This window comes from Pipistrellus kuhlii, unplaced genomic scaffold, assembly GCF_014108245.1.
Source record: "Pipistrellus kuhlii isolate mPipKuh1 unplaced genomic scaffold, mPipKuh1.p scaffold_m20_p_18, whole genome shotgun sequence".
NCBI classification, from domain to species: Eukaryota; Metazoa; Chordata; class Mammalia; order Chiroptera; family Vespertilionidae; genus Pipistrellus; species Pipistrellus kuhlii.
Window position 1 is genome coordinate 13,469,875 of NW_023425493.1, and position 26,030 is coordinate 13,495,904.

At 46.2% G+C, this 26,030-nt stretch overlaps 1 protein-coding gene across 1 annotated transcript in view; it reads right to left on the reverse strand.

The window, feature by feature from the left end:
- The window catches only part of PTPN14 (protein tyrosine phosphatase non-receptor type 14), a 137,812-nt gene that overhangs the window by 110,800 nt on the left and 982 nt on the right, over positions 1-26,030 (reverse strand). Inside the window, exon 2 of the mRNA XM_036441842.2 lies at positions 10,308-10,402. The gene's annotated coding sequence lies outside the window, so the exon portion shown is untranslated. The remainder of the gene's footprint in view (positions 1-10,307; positions 10,403-26,030) is intronic.

Sequence of the window (26,030 nt, forward strand, 5' to 3'; positions counted from 1 at the left end):
GAATGAATCATCCTGGCAGGTGTGGCTCGGTGGTTGCGTGTCGACCTGTGAACCAGGAGGTCACGGTTTGATTCCCGGTCAGGGCACATGCCTGAGTTGCAGGCTCTATCCCCACTAGGGGGCGTGCAGGAGGCAGCTGATCAATGATTCTCTCTCATCATTGATGTTTCTCTCTGTCTCCCTCTCCCTCTCTGAAATCATTAAAAATATATATATTTAGAAAATAAAATAATAAAAGGCATGGATCACACAAGGTAATTGGTACACATGGCATGTTAACAGCATGAATAAAAAGACCTCCCATAGACATGCATACCAAGTGTGCTGTTTTTATAATGTAGGTGACAATCCCACAGGCAGTGACAAAAAGGACTTCTCGGCCCCCTACCCTGGCCCAGGCATAGGAAAGAACTTTCTAAACAACACAACTAATATCATTAAAACAGCCCATCCCTGCCTGGTGAGAAAAACATGCCTAAAGACAAAACTGATGACTGTGAATAAGGAGGCACAAGAGAGAGCAAGAAGAGTTCGATAAGAAACCTAGTAAGAGAGGCAAACGGACAATCAAGAAAGTTTGGGCAATACTGGGCCTCTGTCTGCTCTTCACACCGGTTGCCAGAGGTGTCTAAAACCAGGCTTTGAGTCTCTTGTTGGTTTTCATTTAATTTGCAAGAAAATAGAAATCAGAAGCTTCTTAGATCCCCGCCAGGATGAGACCAGTAATGTAGCCTATTAAAGATGCATACGCAGCTCTAATAAGATACCGAACGGCCCATGTGGGGACCTGGTTCCATCGCTACCAAGGCAAACTGTTGACTAAACCGGCAGCCCCTTTTCAAGAAAGATAACTTGCCACGTGACTGACCAACAGTTAGCTCATTCAGCAGACTCAAATAGTTATCTATGTTCAGAAAAGGAACGGGCAGAATATAAACATCCAGACCAGGAAAATGGAACCAAAGGACACACATGCAATGGATGTTTACATTGGGTTCTGAAACAAGCTCGCTTTCCTAACTGCGTTTGGCTTAAACCAGCATTTGGGGGGGGGGGGGGGGGGGGGGGCAAAGTTAACATTCTTTGAGTCCAAAACACAAACGGTGCGAAATGGAGGGGGTTGCCTAGAGAGAGCAGTTAGCAGACTCAGGCTATTTTATTTTTCTTTTTTTATCCTCACCCAAGGATAGGCTTACTGACTTGAGAGAGAGACAGAGACAGAGACAGAGATCCTATACGTTCCCCAACCAGGGATTGAGCCCACAGCTTAGGTATGTGTCCTGACTACCGCCTTTTGGTGTGAGGATGATGCTCCACTCAGCCAGAGTAGCAAGATTCTGGGCGATTTTAACTGAAGGACTGGAAAAGTATAAGTGAAGACAACCAGGGGGGGAAAAAAAAAAAAAAAACTAGCAAGAAAGCTGTAAAAACTTTACTATTATAGTAAACAAAGAAACCCAATTGTGAAAGTAAATGCCACCATATTTTTAATGATTTCATGTACAATTTCGCATTTAAAATGTAGTAAAGTTGCAGGTTCTATCCATTCCATTTAAAATGCAGCCACTATGCCTGGTAAGAAGCAGGGAAACATCAACGCAAGATTATTATTGTGTGTGTGTTTTTTATTGCAAGGGTGAGCAGAAGTGGACTACATACCAAATACTGAAAATTATTCTGACTTTTAAGACTCAATCAGAGGTATGCGGAGATTAAGAGCTTACAGAAGGCAAATGAGCTATTAATCCTCGGGGGATCCTTACAGTAAGGGATCGGGGACAGGCATGACCCATCTTTCTAGAAGCAGAGTGACCTTGGATCTTGTGTTCAAAGGTCAACCTCTCATATGAGACTGCCCACCTCCTCCTCGCCTATCTTCCCATTTGCCTTAAGCATCCCTTACTGGTCATCGCTCCTAACCAAGAATGAACCAGACTAATTGCTTTAACTGACTCAGGGGGTGACCGCGGGGACCTGCAGGCGGTTTCTGGGAAAGAGCCCAGCAGCATCCTCGAGGCCCTGGTCCTAGGAGCTCGGCCTCAGCCACAAAGCCTGAGGCCCTCCCTCCCGCAGGGTCTGACCAGGAGCCTCAGGACCCCGCTGTTGAGCAAGCAGCTGGGAATCTCGCAGCTCAGAACTCAAGCACCAATTGGAACATCTTTCTACAGGAAAATCAATTCTTGGTTTGGGGCTAACTGATTGACAAACTTTCGGAGCCAACCCATGATAACAGCCTAGAAGTGAAAGCACTACACGTTTCAAGGCAGTAAAAAGGGAAAGAATGGCGATTTGTGTCAATGAAAACAAACTGTGTGTGTGTGTGTGTGTGTGTGTGTGTGTGTATGAGTAATTTAAAAAAAAAAGACCTTTGGTTAAATTAAAATCCAATAACTTACATAAGAAACATAAAGCGTGCTTTTAAAAATATGAAAGGACTCAAAATATAATAGGATTTTTAAAAAAAGGACAATATGGACTTTGGAAGTTATTTTTTCGCTGACCCACCTCCCCATCTTCTCTCACCTCTCTTCTCCATCACGTCCTGCTTTCTTTGAAACACCCCTAAGCACCTCCAATTATTTTGAAATAAGTTATGGAATTCCCCAAAATATCCATGTAATGTGCGTACGCTAGGAAGAAGTCTGCGGTGGAGGATGTCGGGAAACCTAAATTCCCCAGAGAGGATGTTGCAACGCCCCTGAGGATACAAATCGCAGCTCAGGACAAGCCAAGGGGGCACACACACCCCAGACAGCAACGCCTCCCGCTTTCAAGACCTGCACCGTCACAGCCACGCCGGCCCAAATCTCTGGGGGGAGACGTGGACGTTATGTCGGCACCGTCATAAAAGGTAATGTTTTGCAGAGGGCAACAGACAGGCGGCAGGATATGAATATCCTCTCGCACAGCCCTGAGGAACTTCTGCCACATTCCTCCCGTCTTCTCACCCCAAGGATTCCCAGCCTGGGGCAGGCCAACATCTAATACTGTCTGACGTGACCTCAGCGAGCAGGGTGAAGCTCTGAAAATATATCCACGCAAAATTAATATTGACTTACATAAGAGCTGTAGCAAATATACTGCCTACAGGACAGCCCCATTACCCCCCCACCCCCCCACCCCCCATAGGACAGACCAGGGGTGCATGCCATGGAGTCCTTCAAATGAAATGAACGGTCGCTGAGAGAATTTTTTTTTTTTCCCTTCACTGAATATGTAACTGTGCTACTTGAATCTTTTCCTGGACAAAAATAAACCAGGCAACTAGTAGTTTCTTCTGAGAAGAGCAACAGCTCAGAAGGTCTCCTTCTTTGCCTGACCACCGATGCGACCACAGAGCTGGAGCAGAAACTGCTGCAGAGCGACTGGATTTTCAGGGACGTGTGGAGCGACGGGCCTAAAACATCACATTCTGCTAGACCGACTAACTCGCGGAGAAGACAAGGAAACTGAGTCACGAGTGGCTGAGGGCGCCTTGCCAAAACCCCAAAATTGCTAATTAGCGGCAGAAGTCCGGCTCAAGTTTCCGAAATTCCGCAGGAGTGCCCTCTCCACCGGGCCACACGGGGGACGACGGGGGATGGCTGGAGAGTTTGCAGAAATGCAGCGCGCGGACCTGGCCCACTGCACCTGTGCCCGGCGCGGTCTCATCTTACACGGCCTGAGGGACTCTCCCGTGGCAGGCTGGAGCCACTTCGTCACGGGGCTGCCTTTTTAACGGGGAGCTGCTTTTTCAGACAGAGGTGTGATCAAAGCGATTAAAACCAAGCCAGAGTCAGTGTACACACACCAAATGCCATTCGAAGAAGTCACTGTTTGGTGTCCTAGGTCAGAGAGTAATACCGCCTGGGAAAGGATCGTTTGAATGCACTTATTCACCGGTGAAATATGCACTATAGGAGATTACCTTTAGAATCTGCCTAGTAAGGACTCCAGATCCCCAGACACTACAAGAAAAACTATATACATACATACATACATACATACATACATACATATATATATATATATATATATATAGAGAGAGAGAGAGAGAGAGAGAGAGAAAGAGAGAGAGAGAGAGAGAGAGAGAGAGAGAGAGAGAAAGAGAAAACTCCAGTAGAGAAGTTCTTTGAACACCACTCCCAGAAACAAAACATAGCAATGAAAGGAAACCAAGATTACAGTCCAGTGTTGACTGGCCCAGACACAGCAGAGAAGAAGGGCCATGATTACGGGGAAAACATTTGAAAATCCAGAGATTTTTGAAGTGTGGTTTTTTTGGGTTGTTTTTTTTTTTCCCCCCCTTTAAGCCTGAGATGTGTGTGGGGGGAAAGATAGTTGATAGAAAAGGGAGAAAAAGTAGGAAAGAAGAAAAGAACGCACCTGGCCAGTGTGGCTCAGTGGGCTGGGTGTGCCACGCACCGAAAGGTCGCCGGATGCCAGTAAGATTCCTGGCCAGGGCACATGCCTGGGTTGTGGGCTCGATCTCTCACATCAACATTTCTCTCTCTCATTGGCTTTCTCTTCCTCTCTCTCTCTTAAAAAAAAAAAAAAAAATCAATTAAGTATTATAGCTTTTAAACTGTTGAAGGGTATTGAAGAAAAGATAAAAAATATGAACAATAAAATGGCAACAAATACATATCCACCTACAATTAAATCTACAAATCAAAATAAACAAACAAGGAATCTAATGAACAAATGGAACCAGAGGCATGGAAACATGGAACAGACTGAGGAAGGGGGGATGGGGCGGGAAGAGATTAACCAAAGGTCTTAGATGCATATATGCATTACCTATGGGCACACACGATAGGGTGGTGAAGGCCTGGGGGAGGGGCAGGAACCAAGTTGAGAGGGGCAATGCGGTGGAAAAAGGGGGACATCTGTAATACTCTCAACAATAAAAATTTTAAAAATAAAATTAATTAAAAATAAAAATAAATAAATAAATAAGAGAAAGTGATGACGTAGTACACAGAGCAAATGATGTAAGTAGGGAAAGGCCACTCCCTACTGCGGAGGAGCAGAAAAGCTATGCCTTCAGGAGAGAGAGGAAAGTTCTCGCCCAAACGTAAGAATCAGACCAGATGCCTCAGAATTCCCAGAGCTTCTGTCTGGGTGCGGACAGAAGCTTCTGTCTGCATATCGGGTCCCGTCTCTTGCTTTGCCTTTGAAGGAACTTGGTCTGAGGAGTTCAACCAGGAGAGACGAGTCCCAACTGAGCAATCTTACCAAGGAGAAGCCTAATTGTCAAGGGGACTCAGTGCATTCTCAACCCAATGGACTCTTGTCTGGGCAAACCAATGTAGTCCTCAAAAATTCTGAATGCAGGGAACTGAGCCATCCTGCCTGTTGGAATAAAATGAGGCTTAGTCTACTGCATGCATTGCTCTTTGGGCTACCTATTCAGGGAGTCTGCAAACATTAATTACATGTTTAACTTTTTCTTTTCTTTTCTTTTTTTCCTTTTTTTTTTTTTAGCATTCCTTTTTATTAACCAAAAAAATCCTATCAGTAGAACAATATTTCCTTCCGGAAGGTACATCCAGGATTCCAAACAGTCATATAGCTAAAAGACAGACTGGATTTCACAGGAGCATAGAACACCTCGCCAAACACAACCAATCAGGTAGAAAAATCTAAAAGGCAGCTGGGGTACATAGTTAAGCCAAGTTTACAGTATGCCAGCCAAATGCAGTCTGATGGGGATATATATATATATAGTATTGATTTTTTTACAGAGAGGAAGGGAGAGGGATAGAGAGTTAGAAACATCAATGAGAGAGAAATATTGATCAGCTGCCTCCTGCACACCCCCTACTGGGATGTGCTCACAACCAAGGTACATGCCCTTGACCGGAATCAAACCTGGGACCTTTGCAGGCCAAAGCTCTGTCCACTGAGCCAAACTGTTTTTGGCCAGTCTGGTGGTTTTTAAAACTTGTTCTCTTCACACCTCCCCCCCCCCACTCCGCTGCCCAAGAATGAGAGATCCTAATCTCTATATTATGGGCACCTAATCACCATCAAAGTATGTGTTGATGAAGCCAAGGTGATCAAAGCAGCAAGGAGAGAAGGTGATGGGTCCCTTACAAGATGGCTACCCCCAAAAGGCACTTGTGTCTGACAGCCGAGCACACCAGCCAAACAGAGGCGTCCCTGGGGGACCTGCAGCCAGGAGGCCTGAGGGGAGTGAGCAGGCGTTACCCCTGCCCTCCCTATAAACAGCCCCAACAACTCATGGACGTCTACCGACACGTACTCATTACAGTATCACAAACCTGTCCGATATCTACAAAGCTGTTGGTTGCATTTAAGAGTCCATGTTAGTGAAAGAGCCAGACGGACACAGGTTACAAGAGTCCAGTAGTCCTAGACCACAATCACGTTCTGCCAGACAGTGACCCAGTGGGCTAAGCTCCGCATCTCATTCCATATGGTACTTGGAATACGTGCTGTAACGAAACGCCACAGTCTGGGCAGTGGATAAACAGCATAAACGTACTGCTGACAGTTCTGGTGGCTGCAAGTCCAAGAGCAGGGTTCCAACACGGGTGAGGACCCTTTTCTGGGTTGCAGACTTCTAGTTATGCCCTCACATAGCAGATGGGGCCAGGGGGTTCTGCGGGGCTAGGGTCTCTTTTATAAAAGCACTAATCCCATTCCCAAGGGCTCCACCCTCAAGCCCTCATCACCTCTCAAATCACTCACAGGTGCGCAAGCGCGCACACATCCCCTTCCTAATACCCTCACCCCTGGGGATTAGGATCTCAACATCTGAATTTGGGGTGGGGCACATTCAGACCACAGCACTATATAAGTGACTCTACAGGTAGGCCAATTTACAGGCCAGGAAAAAAAAAAAATGGAAAAGAAATGAAAAAGTCCAGAGAGTAGACCAGGTAACACTGTCTGATTTGGGGCAACACTGGACAAGGTCCCATATTTGGGAGCATCCACCCCAGACCTAAAAGTCACACACACATACATGTTACACCCTTGCCTCAACTCCCCCAACATACAGAAATCAGTGAAGTGAGCCAAAACCGGTTTGGCCCAGTGGATAGAGCGTCGGCCTGCGGACTGAAGGGTATGTACCCTGGTTGTGGGCACATCCCAGTGGGGGGGGGGGGGTTCTGATCAAGAGGCAGCTGCAACAGGCAGCTGATCGATGACTCTCATCGATGTTTCTAGCTCTCTATCCCTCTCTCTTCCGCTCTGTAAAAAATCAATAAAATATATTTAATAAAAAAAAAATCAGTGAAGTGAAACACACCACAGGGATAAGCACCTCTTTTGTCTTTAAACTATTAGCAGTTCAAGAAACATTTACAATGCACATGACAACCTTTGAGAAGAGCTCAGTAGTAACCTCCTTTTTACAAATTCATCCTAGATATGTAACAACTGGGTATGAACAAGCATCGTCTTTATTGCCCTGCATTCCAGAAGCTCCTGTTCCGAACTTACTTGCTTTCTTCTATGTTCACAGAAAGCATCCTCATTCTCACTTACTTGGAGCCTCAGAATCCAGTTTTCCCCAACTTCATAAACAATGGGTCCTCGTGGTCCAAAAAATAATTAAAATCTGCAACAAATTCTACGAAGACTTATACAAAATGACATTTAAATTGAGATAAGAAACCGCTTCAGGAGCAAAAAAACCAAAGACATTCCTGGTAAATGGATCCAAATTCATAACTCCTCAACACTAAGAGGAGTCTTCCCAGTCACACTGTGAACACTCTAAACACACCTCTTAAACATTCTGCCATCGGCAACTACTGTTCAGATAAACTCTAGTTCACACACTGATGTCTGGTTCATGCGCTGACTTGCTTCTCGCACAGTTGGACTTGCTTCCCACTGAGCTGTAATATTTCTTACAAGCTCTTACCAGTCTGTTTCACAAAACACAGAGTGGATTTCTCAGTTCCGAGGATTTTTGGCATTCCTCCGCTAAATGAGGTGGGAGGCATTTGCACTCCGACGGTACTTGCAAAATCCAACTGTCATTCCCAAAGGCCAGCACCACTTCCCCTGCCAACACACACACACACACACACACACACACACACACACACACACACACCACTCCACCCCATTCTGCCTCCAGGCCTGAAGATTTCTCTTATCTCCCTCGCAAGTGATTTTGCCTTCACTGTGAGGTCTCAAAGCCTCACACGAGGAAACAAAACCAGGGATCCTTATGGGAATGTCTAGATTCCACTCTTTCTAAGCAGAGGCCAAAGACAACCGTAGCAGCAGGCAGCATGACAGTTTGTAAAGTAAGCCCATGAGAGGATACAGTTGGTAATAAAAAGTTTTAGTTTACGGTTGGAGGGGGGAAACTGTAGGAAAGACTGGTTCTTAAGTTTCAGTTGATCTTTTCTGCTATATAAACCATATAGCCATAGGTGAATCTGAAAACCATGAAATTAAAGCCATTAAATGTTAGGCAAGAGGACAATAAATAAATCCCCTTTCCTAAGGCTTGAAAACATGCAACAAAATTCAGCAATCTGAATGGGTTCAGTCACTTATCCAGGTCTACAGTAAAAATTTAGGATTTCATTCAGATAAAAATTACAAAACCTCAAGTCAAGCTTTATTTTTACTTTTTTTCATTGTTTTTGTCTTAGAGTCTGGATAACAATCTATTTAGGAAACAGCATACTGAGAAAAATAGGGGGCCAAGGAAACAAAGAAAGGGTAAAAACGAATCATTTTATAATGACTTTCGGAAACAACAAAAGAAAATGGTTTTATTCACTCATAGACAAACAACAATATAATTTGTTCTGATAGTTTTCATTTTAGAATACCATCATCATTCACGACGAAAATTAAGCTGCAAACGATGAAACTAACAAAACGAAAGTGGTAAAACCCGGCGCCAGGAGGATATGCGGTAGGCTGTATACTTAAATATTAATGACGGTACTATAAACCAACAGTCTTTCGGGAGAGCAATCTGGCCATCTGTAATAAGATCCACCAGCAATTCATGCCCTTTGACCCAGAAAGCCAACTTTGGAAACCATATCCCCAGAAATACTCTCCAAGTAAATACATGTAATTTGCTCAACAACGTTGAGAGCAATGCTATTTATACGTGTTAAAATTAGAAGCAATCCAACTACCAAAGCAGAAGGGAAGAGTTAAGTCAGTGATGGCATCAAAGGTGGGATTATCCCAACCCTTCCTGTCATATAACCCATCCATGTCCCTGGGACTGGCCTGGGAATTCTATGGGGTGAGTGTAGGTCTCCGACTCGGTGATTTTTGGCTTGGCCAGGTAATGGACTTTGACCAATGAGATGTGACCAGACAGCATGCTTGCCACCTTCATGAAGCAGCTAAATGAGATTCATGCTTCTCACCACATTCCTGCCATCAGCCATCAGAATATCAAGACCCAGGTAGGGCTGCCCTTTAACCTGGATTCCCAAATGAGAAGCCATGTGAGCTAAACCGAGTCCAATCAAGCCACTAAGAACGACAGCCCATCCACAGAAGTATATGACATAGACAAAAAATAAATAAATGTTTATTGTTGTAAGCTACTAAGATATGGGAACTTTTGTGTTATCAAAGCAAAAACTAATACAACAGTTATCAAAATACAGCAAGTAATAGAGTAGCTGATATAAGAAAACGCATAGTGAAAAAGTAGCATAATAGGCAGATAGCAATGACATCCTATATAATAAAAGCTTAATATGCTAAGTGTCCATTTGACTGGTCGGCCATTCAACCAATCAAAGCATAATATGTAATAGATATATGCTAAGGCTGCTCAACCACTTGCTATGATGTGCACTGAGCACCAGGGGGCAGGCACTCTGACCGGCAGGTTAGCTTGCTGCTGGGGTCCAGCCAATCAGGATTGAGTAAGATGGGCCAGACAAGTCCTAGAATCCTCCCCCAGCCCCTCCCCAGCTTGCCAACCTTCCCCACCTCTCACTTGGCCTGACCTGCACCCACATGCAATCTGGGACCCTTCAGGGGATGTCGGAGAGCCAGTTTTGTCTTGATCCCACAGGCCAAGCCGAGAGACCCCACTGGTGTATAAATTCATGCACCAGGCCACTAATATATATAAAATGAGGTAAGCAATTAACTTAGAATGATGTAATAATTTATAATTACTTATTTTTGCCAATGAAGTATTTACTCATATATTTCTTTAATTCCAACTAAAATACTACCTTTTTATAAATGTTTCAATAATTCTATACATATCATATTCATAACTGAAATAATTCTACCCAATACTCTTTATTCGGCTCTAAATGATGTAAGGGTTAGCAAACACTTACGCCAAAAGTGAACCTAGTTCAAGTGTCGGTATTCAGCTTCTGAATGTATGAATCTATGGCTCATCAATCCTCTTGGCAGACTACAAGGGAAGGAACTGTAAAAAGAACAAAAGCCATAGTTATTTGCTGTAATAATTGACTTCCTAGTCACAAAGCAAGATCTGACAGAGTATAGCTGCCTAAAAATGAGGTTGTGTGACTTCTGAATTTATCTTTATGACTTATGCTTAAAATCCTATGATACAAGATATGATAAAAATATTCATCTGAATAAGCTATCTCACTCATGGAAATTTATCCTAAAATAAAATCAACAATTATTAATGGGAAGATTATCATTATCATCTATGGGATAGCAAGAAATGCAAAGGTATGTATTTTCAATAATAAAAAAATAACAAAGGGATTTATACAATATCAATTATATGCAAATATACTAAATATACTAAAATATTATTATTAAGACAATGAGTACGAAAAACATGCACATATGTGAAGTATATGAAGCTACAATTATGAAAATGTCTACAAAGATTTAAAAATATGGAAAAAAATGTAAACTGCTAGAAACAGATTTGTAGGTCGACTTTTACCAATTTTATTAAAGTACTGTTGAGTATCCTGAGGGGATAGAATGATCTAATGCTTGAATTAACAAAATCTGAACTTGCCATGAAATACATCAAGGTCTCTGCCAAAAAGCAACCTGTGCCCTGGCCAGTGTTGCTCAGTGGTTGCACTGGCCCAAGCACGGAAGGATCACAGGTTCAATTCCAGCCAAGGGCACGTACCTGAGTTGCAGGTTTGTTCCCCCAGCGATGGTCAGGGCACTTGCAGGAGGCAACCAATCGATGTGACTATCTCCCATCAATGTATTTCTCTCTCTTCCACCCCTTCCACTCTCTGAAGTCAACAGGAAAAAATACCTTCAGGTGAAGATTAAAAAAAAAAAATCCACTGACCAAAGATCCTCAGAGGAGGATTAACAACAACAACAAAAAAGCAACCTGGCCGAAACTGGTTTGGCTCAATGGATAGAGCATCGGCTTGGGGACTGAAGGGTCCCGGGTTCGATTCCAGTCAAGGGCATGTACCTTGGTTGCGGGCTTATCCCCAGTAGGGGGTGTGCAAGAGGCAGCTGATCGATGACTCTCTCATCGATGTTTCTAACTCTCTCTCTCCCTTTCTCTCTGTACAAAATCAATAAAAAATATTAAAAAAAAAAAAAAAGCAACCTGAAGTGCACTTAAAGTCTCTAAAATCAATGTCTGATAAATATCTAAGTTAAGCAATTTTGGATTAGTAAATGAAGTACTATATCAAGTATAATCTCACTTTATTTTATTTTCTCATATACAGTCGATGTTCTTTTAAATTAAACTTATTGGGGATAACACTGGTTAACAATAACATGTTTCAAGTGTCCAGTTCTGTAACACATCATCTATATAACTGCAACTTCATCATCTTTTGGTAATTTGAGATCATCCTTAGGAACATCAATGATTGTCCTGTACCAGTATTCCCTACTTCAATGATGGTATGCGCAGTGCTGGGGAGAGGAATACACACCCTCCACAGACACCGAATGAATGCAAGGACTGCTGGTGAGGGGGCCCAGCTCTGCTTTCCCTTTCACCTCCGAGAGGCAGTGATGCCCAGACCTGACTCTCGGCACCATCGCTGATGTGGGTTTGCATGCCAATGGTGTTACACAGTAAACGAGTATTTACTAGTTGTAGGATCTCACGCCTGCCACGGCCTTCCTAAGCCTTCATTTTCTCATCTATAAAACAATCCTACAGAAGTGCTTACTTCACAGGGTTGTTGCAAGGATCAGAAAGCTAATCCACTTAAAGTGCTTGACAAAGTACTTGCCCATGGGAAGTGGTGGGTACATGCCCGCTAATATTAGTCTCTCGCTGCTGGTCATCTAAGGTGTCATCATCAGGCTTGCTTCTCACCATCACCAGTAACACTCTCTAACCGCCTCTCTATCCTGTACCCTCATCCCGTGAGGCACCGCTCGGCGACCAGAGCTCCCAGGAATAGTTGGATAACCATCTATAATAGTGTTGTCCTTGCCCTAACTGATTTGGCTCAGTGGATAGAGCGTCGGCCTGCGGACTGAGGGGTCCCGGGTTCGATTCCGGATAAGGGCATGTACCTTGGTTGTGGGCACATCTCCAAGGGCGGGGTGTGCAGGAGGCAGCTGACCGATGTTCCTAACTTTCTATCCCTCTCCCTTCCTCTCTGTAAAAAATCAATAAAATAAAATAAAATAAAATAAAATAAAATAAAATAAAATAAAATAAAATAAATAAAATAAAGAACTTGAGCTCCATATAAATATTGGGGTCAGTACTCAAAATAAATATACTTAATACAGACCGTCAGATTCCACTTCCTCCATTTACTGCCTGCCAGACTTCAGTGAATAACCCGTTTCACATTTATATTTCTCAAGAATAAAGCTATCGATAAAAATGGCATCGCTTTCCTAAGACTGCTGTGCGTATACATGGTTGTGGAGGGGAAAAGGTTCCCAGACACGAAGCTCTGCTGAGTCAAAGGTCAGGAGTGGGAGTAGGGGAAATGGTGAAGGAAACACTGAGCCGGTCCGCCTGGGAAAACGGAGAGGCTGGGGGGAAAACTGTCCGTGCTGCCGTCGCCATGCCTGTGTCCGATGCCGTTACCCAAAACAACGTCCACAGTGGCCGCTGCGAAGAGCATCGTTGCAATGCCCTGTCCGAAGCCCTCCATGATCTATACCTCCTTGCCCTGCCTGCTCTCGCCTTGGCAGTCTTACAAGTGAGGGGAGAGGAGGGCTGATGGCCAGATCTTGGAGAACCAAGGATTTTCCGTCCTGTATGTATTAACCACAGCGTCTGACCTCAATTAAGACGGGCTACTGAATATAGCTGGGTCTTTCTTTGAAGGATGAAGTTTCTGTAGTGCCTCAAATTTAATATGGACATTATTCTTCACTGTATTATGAATACACTAGAGGCCCGGTGCACGATATTCATGCACTGGGGCAGGAGGGTAGGAAGGAGTCCCTCAGCCCAGCATGCGCCCTCTTGCAGTCTGGGAGCCCTCATGGGGTGTCCGACTGAGGGCTTAGGCCTGGACATCCTTAGCACTCCTGCCACCGCTGCTGCTGCTGCTGCTGCACTCACCAGCCATGAGCCAGGCTTCTGGCTAAGCTGCGCACCCCCTGTAGGAGTGCACTGACCACCAGGGGGCAGCTCCTGCGTGGAGCTGGTGGTCACAGTGCATCACAGCAAATTTGCATATTAGCCTTTTATTATATAGGATGAAGTTAGACGACATGTTTACTGTCTCTAACACTTTCCCTGAAAATTGGCTTTTGGGAATTTTAAATTTATTCTTGTTCTGTGCTACCCTCCTCCAAAAAAGTCCAGTTAATAAAAAAAATTTTTTTAAGTTAGCCTGATATGCTAATGAAGACTTTAAATATTTAAAGTCTCTAATACAGGAACCTTCTAAACCAAGCTTTTTCTAGAAAGTGTCTATATGCTGTGAGTGTCCCTTGTATTCCATAAAGTTTAAAAAAAAAAAAAAAGAAAAGAAAAGAAAAAAGAGGTCCTTACTAAAATGAGCCGATTTTCACAGGCTTTGGTTCCCTGCAAGATTTCTTGGAGTCTGTAATACACTCACATACTAGTTACACAGATTTCAGATTGCTGTGCTCACCATTTTATCAGCCCACAAATGAAAAAGATGAAAAAGATAATCATGCAAATGGAGAATCCAGTGACAGGGGAACCGCCCTGATTGTTCCATGGAAAGGGACACCTTTACGCACCTTTGCTCTGAGTGCTCTGCCTGGTACGAGGTGCACTGTGCCGTTCTCCTCTTTCTATCCCTAGTACCAATTTTGAATACAGATATAGCAGTTTGCCTATCAGAATCCTCCAAATGAAGACAACCCTATATAGTAAAGGGCTAATAGGCAAATCAACCAAATGGCAGAATGACTGGTAGCTATGACACGCACTGACCACCAAGGGGCAGATGCTCAACGCGGGAACTGCCCCCTGGTGGTCAGTTCTCTCCCACAGCGGGAGCGCCCCTCAGCCACAAGCCGGGCTCAGAACAAGCGTAGCAGCGGCAGCGCTGAGGATGTCCGACTGCTGGCTTAGGCCCGCTCCCCACACTCAGACAACCCCGAGGGCTCTCGGACTGTGAGAGGGAGCAGGCCAGGCTCAGGGAACCCCTCCTCAAATGCACAAATTTCGTGCACTGGGCCTCTAGTCTATTAAAGGGGGGTTGGGGGGGAGAAAGAAGGGAGGAGGAAGGAGAGAAGAAGGAAGGAAGGAAGCAATTTCCTTAAATAACTTAGTATCCCTTCCTATTCACAGGGAAAGCTAAAACACCTAGAGGCATTCACAGGCTGAAGGGACGTGGAATACACGCTTGTACCTAACCTGCTGCTGGGAGACGAAGCCTCGTTTTGAAAGCCACCGACACAGCTGCTCAGCAGAAGCACGGCACAAATCGTCCTTTCTAGCCTTTATTTTTAGATGCCTCTTAAGTAAACAGTAATTTTCCAAAGAATATCATTAACACGGGTAGGTTGTCATTTCATTATTTTGGAGTTTTCATTCTTTTCACGTCAGTCACACTTTTCCCCCACCCCCCCATAAACCTCATAATTATATAATATCCCATAACAAATTCTCGACTTTAGAATAAAAGAATCTCTGCGCCCTTTTTAACACGAACAGATTTTTTTTTAAAAAGCACCCTCTCCCAGAATGTTAGTTAGTATAACCCACGCATTTAAACACAGGGACTCTTAACAGCCAGCCCGGTTTGTCAAATGACAACTCGGAGACTTGTGTGTGTCTAAAAAAATTTAAAAAAATAAGTAAAAAGTGTGTGCCTTCATCATCTTCGGCACATTTTACAACATGCATTACGAAAAATAGACTTCACACAGACCACGCAGACCATCGGATCCCAGCGGCAGAAGCAAACGCCGTCTGCTGGGGTCTTGAAGGAAACCTAACTGCTGGCTTGAGCTGCTACCACTGAGCCTGGTAACAGCAGGACCCCCCTTCATCACGGTTATTAGATTATATCACGGTTATTATATCTGGAGGGGGACACGTCTGCCACACGAATAAACTGTGCTGCCGCTCAGCCACACGGACGTTCGGCCTCTCCATCCGGGAGCAAGCAGTGCAGAGGGCAGAAGCCACCCTTCCACGCCCAGGTCCACCTCCCCACCTGGGCTCACACAGCCCGGACAGCGCTCCGGAAACCACCACACCCTCCACGGTGGTGGCAAAACCACCCTCCTCCCCACCTCCCCACCCCCGCCAGTGCCAAACCATCGCCAAAGCCATACGTTAAACCGGAAAGGTGGAAGAAATCATTTCTGAAACCAATCATGGGTTTGGATTAGAAAAATCCATCTGGTAAATCCACTCCGTGTACAGTCTACATTTCAGATATTGAGACATTCCCTTCCATGTGAGTTGACGTTTTGTTGGACACACCTTAACAAAATTGCCTGAGCCCGGCTGGTGTGGCTCAGTGGTTGAACCTCAACCCAGGAACCAAGAGTCACAGTTCCATTCCCGGTCAGGGCACATGCCCAGATGGCAGTCTCCATCTTAAGTAGGGGGATGTTTCTATCTCTCCATCCCTCTCCCTTCCTCTCTCTAAAAATCAATATATAAAAAAAAAAAAAATATATATATATATATATATTTTTTTTTTTTTTATATGACTTGAGCCCTAGCCAGATAGCTCAGTTGGTTAGAGCATCATCCCCATACGCCAAGATCGCCGATTTGATCCCTGGTCTGTGCACATATAAGAATCAGCCAATGAATGCATAAATAAGTGGAACAACAAATCTCTCTCTCTCTCCTCCCCCCCACCTCATCAATCAATACATATTTTTAAATATATTTTATTGATTTTTTTACAGAGAGGAAGGGAGAGGGATAGAGAGCTAGAAACGTCGATGAGAGAGAAACATCGACCAGCTGCCTCTTGCACACCCCCTACCGGGGATGTGCCCGCAACCAAGGTACATGCCCTTCACCGGAATCGAACCTGGGACCTTTCAGTCCACAGACCGACGCTCTACCACTGAGCCAAACCAGTTTCGGCATTCAATCAATACATATTTTTTAAATCACTTAAATTAAAAACAAATTAATTAAAAACAAATTAATCTTACATTTACTACCCAACAATCCCCACTTATTGAGCACTTACCTGGCAGCAGGTGCCAAGAACTCAAAGGTAAATAAATCATAAAACACATCCCGGAAGCGCTTACAACTTCAGGGAGACAGGTGCACAAACAATCCTAACGCAATGTGAAGTGTATGTAAAGAATGCAAAGTACCAACACAAAGACGGATCGGGTGGCAACGACGGCTCCCTGATGACAAAAAGAAAGGTCCGACAACCATACCCAAGAAGACATAAAAATCACACTAGACAATTCAGGAACAAAAGAGGAGATTATGTGAGCAGACGTGAAAGAGAACTCCAGGGGAAAGGGACACTAACAACAGCCTGAGTCAGAACCACAGGTTTCAGCCGTGGGAGATGCGTGGAGCAGGGGGGCAGGGAGCCGGCAGAGGCCAGGAGAGGGGTTGGTGGGAGCAGGGGCTGTGCGTGCAGAGCCCTGACTGCTCCGCTGGGGGGGTCTGCGTTTAACCGCCGGCAATGGGGTGTGTTCCGAGAATGAAAGGGTTTCCACCCTGGAGAGACTTAGGGGGGAATATCGTACACACGCGTGTCCCCACCACCCAGCTTAGGAGATAAAATACCGCATCTCCGTCTTTCCCTCCTCCACGCCTCCCCCCTGTGCCTGGTGTTTATCTATCTGGCATTTCCTTACAGCATTTACTACAGACATATGCATCTCTGAATAACATAAAGGAGCTCAGGGGTTGAGTGTGGACCTAGGAACCAGGAGGTTGCGGTGTAATTACCAGTCAGGGCACATGCCCAGGTTTCAGGCTGGATCCCCAGTAGGAGGCAGATATTGAGATATTGGCAGGAGGCAGCCGATTAATGATTCTCTCATTACTGACATTTCTAACTCTCTCTCTCTCTTCCTCTCTCTGAAAAAATAAAATAAAATAAAAATCAAGCTTCCTAAAAAAAAGCAATAATAATAACATAAAGTGGCAGTACAGATTTCAAACAGGAGACTGTTTAAAACAAGGCTCTGTAATGTACGGGGTGGTCTGGTGTCCGCGCAGGCAGCCCTGGGACAGGAGAGAGCAGTGGGGTAGGTGACAGAACAGATAAAAGATGCTGAGATAGCTGGCTTCCCTGAAGGACTGTCAAGGAAGAGAAGTCAGCCTCGGAGGCATTCCTGGGGCCCGGAGGAGACAGGCTGGAATGGACAGCTTCAGGGGACCCTCAGCAGAAAAGGGACGCGGGCTAGGGAGGGAGACGGGTGGCAGCTCCGGGTGGCTGACAGGCTAAGGAGAGGCCTGCGGCAGGTCGGCCAGGATACCGAGCACAGAGGGTGAAATGCCAAGGGCAGAAGGGCCTGACCGTGGAGCGAGGTCAGGGACGGCACCCACCGGGAGAGCTGGCCTTACAGCGGGCCTCCCGGCCGCTCTGCAGGGCAATGCTGAGTGTCAGGATCCCCAGGCGAGGAGAGGGCACACGCAGAGGTGGGACACGACCGGGTCTGTTCAGGAAACAGCTGCAGCGTGGCAGAGCCTGGGAAATCGTGGGACATAAATCTACACAGAACCTTACAGACCGAGTTGAAGTATGGATCATGGGCACACGTGATTCACACCCAATTCACAGTCACGGCCAGGAAATCCGCCCGACGGCCTTCTACTGGAGAACTACAAAATGGGGAGGGCCCACCTTGAGATTCGGGGGATAACATGAATGATCATTGATGATCAATCCGTGCTGCTTGTTATGGTTCTAGATGGTGAAGAGCCCTCTACGGGCAAGTCTACGGGGACGGTGTCATGAAGGGTGTCTGTCTGTCTGTCTGTCTCTCTCTCTCTCTCATTTAAACACTGGTCACTCAGAATTCAAAGACTGAATATTTCTGCAATAAAACAATTCTGTTCCATGCCTCAACTCCAAATGTCCCTCCTTATGAATTCTCCTATGGTCGTCATGCTCCCTGGATCTGCAAGTTTTCCCAGGTTTGAAAAGTCAGGGAAGTATCCAAGTAAAGCAAAACAACATGAAGAATCAGAGTACCAATTAGGGATGCAGCTCATCTCCTCAAGGGAATATGTATACAGTAAATAACATGTGTACAGTAAATAGCAATGCTATCTGTTTACATTTTAAAAAATCAATATAGTCATGACCATGATGTAATTTTCAGAGAGCACTGCACCTCCTATGATACCGAATCCATACGAAATTCCAAACCAGGCTGGGCTCTAGAGCACATGTGTCAAACACAAGGCCCGCGGGCCAAATCCGTCCCGCCAGGCCTTGCAATGTGGCCCGCACCGCGCTGTCATCACTGCACTCCGCTGTGTTTCCATCACAATGACAGTTTATGACTGTTCAGTAAACCATTCGGCCCGCGATTTAGGCTGGATTTTAGATTTTGGCCCCTTCTCTGATTGAGTTCGACACCCCTAGTCTAGACCCTCAGGACAGCGTTTCAGAAATGCATTCCTCCACTGATCTACAAACACTTTTAAAAAATGAACTCCATTTCACTCTCTGCAAGAGAGTGATAATCATAGTACTTTCTTGGCAGGGTTGTTGAGTGATTTAATAAAATCGTTTAACATGCTGGGAACACTGGGATAGAGTGAGCATCAGTGACCTTAAGACACGGCTACTGCAAACCAACCTCCTCCATCCGTCTAGAGTGGCGATTCCGATTCTGAACCAAGTGAAACACGGCTGCTGTAGAGACACTTACAACTTACTTACCAAAGGAGACAGGGAGGCAAGCATATAACAGGGCAAGAGAAAACTTACCAACACAGGTAAGTGCAAGGTGCTATGAGACTCTAACGAAAGGAATGCTAACTGGTGGTCAGAAGGTGGACCTTTGGCGGAATGGCCAGCAAGGGGGAGAGGGGAGTCAGGGTGGGAAGGTAGGTAACCAAGGAGAGGGTGAATTAAGCACCAAAAAGTATTAATGAGGAGAGGGGAGTGGGAGGAGGGAGAGAGGGGAGCAGATAAGAATGGGAAGGTAGTCTTTTTACTTTATCATACAGGTAAAAAGAAGTAAACAAGGAATCTAAATAACATAAAAAACAGATTTGTGGTGATTTTTTGTTTTTTTTTTAAATAACTCTTTGAAAAAGTAGATAAAGACTATACAAAACACTGCCTTTGAAACTCTTGAACCATCCCAAGAGGCAGAGGGGGGTGGAGAGATGGGAGCAAATTAAAGGTATTTTAGAGACAAAAACTTAAAGGACCTAAGTGTTTGTTAGTGGTGTCTGAGGGTAGAGGTTGGGGGGGTGGGGGAGGTGCAAAGAAAGAGTGACAGGAAGAGAATTCAAAGGGCCTGGCTTCAGCAGCTAATTCAACAGATGACAGAGTCCTGACGAATACAGAAGCAGCAGATTCTGTGGCAAGAAACTGGTGAGTTCACGTAAGTGGCATACCCAGATGGATGGAAGTTACCAGACAAACCAAACTGTCTGGAGCCAGGTCTGGATTGGAGATGACAGCCAAGCCGTTCCACCAAAATGGAAACCTCTAATTCAGGATCTCCACAGGCTTGAGTAGGCATACCCATACGTACTCATTAAGTGACTCCGGGCCCCTCCAGAGCCCTAACACAACCAGGAACAGAACCGGTCACACCAATGCTGTGAAACTTAAGTGACTACCTACCAAGCCTGGGGACAGGGGTGGGTTCCTCAGCTCCGGGATTCTCCACGTGCAGCTGGTCAAGGACCAGGGGTACTAGCACCCCTGAGCCCCAAATTCTCGGGCCCCACCCGAGACCTGGGCTGAATCAGAGCTGGCATGGGTGTGGGGAGCGGCCCTCTGAGCTTTAGCAAGCCTTCCAGGTGATTCCAAAGCACACTGGCCTTTGAGATCTGTTGCCTTAGCTAAGGCCCTGACTACTCCAGGGGAATGGAGTGTGAAAGAAAGATCTTCCAGAAGGTGAAATTTCCAAAGACTTGAGGAAATGAAGTGTTAGTCAAGGATAGGTTGTGTGCAAAAGGAAGCATTAGGGACTTCTGCTAATTTTTTTTTAAATATATTTTATTGATTTTTTACAGAGAGAAAGAGAGAGAGCTAGAAACGTCAATGAGAGAGAAACATTGACCAGCTGCCTCTTGCACACCCCCTACCGGGGATGTGCCCGCAACCAATGTACATGCCCTTCACCGGAATCGAACCTGGGACCTTTCAGTCCGCAGACTGACGCTCTACCACTGAGCAAAACCGGCTTCGGCAACTTCTGCTAATTTTTAACAATGAGTGATTTTTTCCCCACTGAGAGCTAACAAAAAAACAAAACTTGGGAGGCAAATGAGGTCCAATGGCCCACCCAGCAAAACTTGTGAATTTATTTTGCCAAAACCGGTTTGGCTCAGTGGATAGAGCGTCAGTCTGCAGACTGAAAGGTCCTGGGTTCGATTTGATTCGATTCTGGTCAAGGGCATGTACATTGGCTGCGGGCACATCCCCTGTGGGGAGTGTGCAGGAGGCAGCTGGTCGATGTTTCTCTCTCATCAATGTTTCTGGCTCTCTGGCTCTCTCTCTTCCTCTCTGTAAAAAATCAATAAAATATATATATTTTTTTAAAAACCTTCCAAGTTTAGGAGTATAATTCACTACTGAAATCTCAAACATCACCGACGTGAAGAGGATATTCTGCTTCTGAGAGGATGCCATGGGGCCCTCTCTCCTTTTCTCCCAGACACCTCCCCGTTGACCAGCATGTATGGGGTGGCCGCCTACCGTTACAGGATATGCCATAGGCCTCTGGGTCAAGCCAATTATAAGCCTAATTAAGTCCCCTAAGGAACTACGCTAAATCGGCCACGTATCAAATTTTACACACAAGGTTGACCTAAGAATGGCCACACTATGTTGGGTTTTTTTGTGTGTGTGTTTTTTTTCCCCCGATAGCAAGGACCATGTAGCGAGACAAACAAAAGCTTGACGGGAGGAGAGCAGGACAAAAACCAAGCCAAGGAATATAGAACCCACAGGAAAAAGGGAAAGGAAATTAAAGCAATGTTCATATGCCATTTATAATCTGACTCAGGCGCATAACCACCCCTAAGCCACAGAAAGGCACTGAGAGCCCCCGTTACCTTTTATCTTCAGCGACGGGAACTCTTATCCATAAGTATGGCATCACATCCTTTCATTCACAATTATAAATAATTCGGAGGTTATTTATTGTCCTAATCAGCATGCCTGCAATGTATGGCAAAGGCATGGCTGGTCTGGGCAGCATGGACTTCCTCTCCCTTCCCATTGTGGAAATCCCAGCCAGCTCTGCTCTTTACCTGGGCTTTCCCCACCCTCCCCATCTACCCCCTCCCACCCCCATCCTCCTGGCCTGCAAGCAAACTACATGCAGGTTACCCGGTTCTAGGCTATGGCAATCCACTCTGCTTCAAGAACACATGCTACACACCTGCCCTGCTGATGTGTTCTGAGCTGTTCTTTCTTCTAACCTTCCCTCCTCCTGGGAGGGATGATATGAAGATCAAGGAGCTAATGTTTGTCAAATACTTGAGGCTTCTCAGATGAAAGGCAACATCTCAAGCAACCTGAGGCCTGGCATTCCAGGAGAGGCGCTGAAGTTGACTCTGTATTTGTGCTTCAAAGAAGGAAGTCAGGTTGCAAAGACATTCCTTTGGGAAGTTTTTTGCCTTCTTGCTGAAGGCGGGCTTATTTATTTATCGGAACATTCTTTCATTCACAGGATTTCAACATCAGAAATACCAGGATCCTGCCTAGCCAGTGTGGCTCAGTGGTTGAGCATTATCGACCGATGAATCAGGAGGTCAGGGCACATGGGTGGGTTGGGGGCTGGATCCCCTGTAGGGGGCATGCAAGAGGCAACTGATCAATGATTCTCTTTCATCATTGATGTTTCCCTCTCTCCCTCTCCCTCTCCCTCTCCCTCCATCTCTCTCTCTCTCTCTCTCTCTCTCTCTCTCTCTCTCTCTCTCTCTCTCTCCCTTCCCCTCTAAAATAAATCTTAAAAACATTTTTTAAACAATGTCAGGTCCCTTAAACTAGTCCTGGACCCTGTTGTAGTAATTAGCACACAGAAAAAAAGGACCCTTTTCTCAGCCCTTCTCCAAGGAACTTTCCTCCTTCCTCACCCTTCCCTACTGCCTGGTCTTGCAAATGTCAACCTCCTCTCTCAGGAGGGGCTGCGTGGCAGCTGCCAGCTCACACATTTGCGTTGGGCCAACAGACCAAAAAAAAAAAGAAGTCAAAGACAAAGCTTTATGTGTATGTTGGCACGCATGTGAGTTCGGGCTGCTGGGGGAAAAAGCGACACAAAGAGCACATTCATGGCCACATGGAACTCCTGGAACATATAAATAGCCATCCTCGACCCAACACCTACTCTGGGTGAGGCACGTGTGAGGAGGGGGCCGTATAGCATTACACCGAACTCCCCACCGAGATTCTGCCAAGTTAGACACCACTGGCCCCGTCATGTAGAAGAAAAGAGGTGGAGATTGAATTTGAGATTCCGAACAGGCTGCGAAGACCTTCCAACATCACGCAGCTGAAAAGATGGCAGGGCTGGAACGCACACCTCGCTATACTCCTACTCCTGGCTTCCTGACCCTGCACACGGATGGCCGGGAAAGCTGCAAAACTGGCCGCCGCCCCCCTGGGCCGTGCCATAAGCCCTGCATGGGGCTCAGACACGGGAAAGGTAAACTAAGTCATGAGGAGGGATCACGGTCTTCCTTTAGACATTATTCTTAACCTCCTTTTTTTTACCAAAACGTGTTTGTCTTCCCGTGTTCTCCTTAATCAGTGCAAGCAGCAATAACTTAATGGGCTAATTAAGTAGCTCATCTTATCTCTTTTCCCCTGTCTTATCTCTAACAAAGTGCCTGTTCCGAGGCTTAGAGTGAGTTCAGAAAAAACGCTGAAACCGGTTTGGCTCAGTGGATGGAGCGTTGGCCTGCGACTGAAGGGTCCTGGGTTCGATTCCGGTCAAGGGCATGTACCTTGGTTTTGGGCACATACCCAGTGGGGGTTGATCGATGTTTCTCTCTCATCAATGTTTCTAACTCTCTATCCCTCTCCCTTCCTCCCTATAAAAAATCGATAAAATATATATTTTTTAAAACACACACACACACAGGCTTGATGACTATGTAAAGAAGTTCAAATGCAGGCTAGGAGAGGAACAAGGACAAGAATGTAAAACTCGGGTTGGCTACAATGGGCAATCAAAGGGCTTATGTTTGCTTCCCATTTTAAGAAAAAAAAACACAAAAACAAAAACCTAAGCGCTTAATAAGGCTAGAAAGCACTAGGGAAAAAATCGCCATACTTCTTGAACCTTGTCCCCCCCCCCACCCCCACCCCATCCCCTCTGCCGTTCAGTACAGTAAGAACTCACCTAAAAAAAATTCTGAATTTTCTCTGAATTCTTTAAAATTCTTCCACATTGAAAAAAGACTAACTGTTCTTCCCACCACAGCTGTCCATGCCACACAGTGTGCGCAAACCCGAATAACTGCGGTGTCACTAACGGCTGTGTTTGAGCCAGCAGGAGAAACTGGGACGGTGCCTGGGGAGAGGGAGCTGCTCTCCGGCCACCCCCCTCCTGCAGGCCCTCTGCCTTCGGAGAGCCGCTCCTGAGATGAGAGGTGAGTGGAGGGCGCTTGGATAAACACCCCCAATCGTGGGAAGTCAGGGTGCTCTTCCCGCTCCCATGTGCTGGCCTGAGGTCACGGGCAGCTGGCCCTCTGCCACCTCAGCGGGGACGCGGCCGCGAGGAGTAATAAATACTACACCGCCCGCCACTCCAGCCCGGTGAAGAGGCCCCTGGAAAGGCAAACCACGCGGAGAATGCGCTGCTCCGGCAGGACCTTTTCCAGGCGGGAGCGCGCGGCTGAGTCCCGGGCCATCAAGGCCACCACCACCCGCCAGCGGTGTTGACAAAGTTTCAGGGGAGGGAAAAGTGGTCTTCACCACCGTGCTGGAGCACTGATGACTTTTTAAAGGAGAGCATACGTAACAAACACAGAGACGCATACGTAAGCGCCCCCTGCACAGCAGGGCCGGCATTCAGATCTGGGGAAAGAGCACCGTTCTGGTCAGGGCCCAGGCACAAAGGCCATGCATTTTATTATTATTATTTTTTTTTTTTTTGACACACACGTTTAACCCCATCACCAAAAGATGCAGGGGTCCTCAAACTTTTTAAAGTGGGGGCCAGATCACGGTCCCTCAGAGAGCTGGAGGGCCGGACTATATGTACTACTAATTCCTACTGTAACACCTCGGCTGCGCTCACTGCCCAAAAAACCTGGCGGGCCGGATCAGACTCCTCTGCGGGCCGCATGTGGCCCGCGGGCCGTAGTTTGAAGACGCCTGGCAGCATGATCACCTGTGGCAGTCAAACTGCTCTTAAAAAGAGAATCGATACCATTCTTAATGACACCCCCTTTCCCCCCCCCACCCATGGGCCAATTAGCGCCAATTAAAATTTAGAGGGTCCCACCACCGCTGCTCCCCTCCTGCTCCCCTCCCCGGAGAAACAGCCTCAGGCATGCAGGTGTGTCCAAAAGGCCAAAAGGAGGCTGTGAGATATCTGACTCCCAGAAGTAGGTAACATGCTACCAGTTTAATTTCTGATACATTAAAAAAATAATAATAATAAAAAAAATAATGTTGTCCATGCAACACTTGGCTGTAAGCCCCCTCCGGCCTCTGCACAGGTATGACCTCTTTGCACATGTTTTTTCGATGGCTATCCCTTCGCACCCATTTCCTCCAGGTGAGTGAGCCAACCTCACCCCCAGGACCAAGCTTTCCCTGGCAATGCTCGCAACCCTGTGATTGCGATTGCTCACTGGCCTGGGGGCTGCCTCCAGGGGCTGCACTGAGATCTCCTTACAGCATCTTTGGGTCCCTGGTTCCTAGCACAGAGCAGATGTTCAATGCTAGGTGTGTTGAATGAATGAATGAACCCATGTATTTTAAGAAATTCGCACATGGGTGGAAACCCTGTAACCCATACATGCAGCCTGCACTCTAGAGATTCCTCACCTTCCTGAAGAGCCCGCCACAGCCAGCCAGTTCCTGAAAACCCCACAATCCCCTTCAAGTGTAGGAGGGCTGGGGGTGAAGGTAGGGGGCAAAGCTACCTCTCTACTCCTTCAAAAAGGTGGGGGGAAACCCACGTACAAAGTATTCAAAACCCAGAGGTAGGAGTCAGGCCAGGGAGAGAGTGTATTACCACCACCACCCTGAGAAGTTAATTCACACACGGAGGTTTGAAAGTTTGAGGCGGAGACCCATTCTGAAATTCTGTGGTCACCGGTTTCCCCTAGGAGCCGGCCTGACCACCCAAGCAGGGTCCAAGGAGCCTAGGAGTTGGGTGGCATGGCGGGGCCTAGTGGGATGGCAGGGAGACTCCTCTCCCTCACCAGAAGATCCTGTCCTCCTACGGGGCAGAGAAGGGTAGGTCGGGAGGACGCCTGTCCGTCTCCGCTGAAGCGATAGCCATGTCCTTGTCTTCCATCCTCCTGT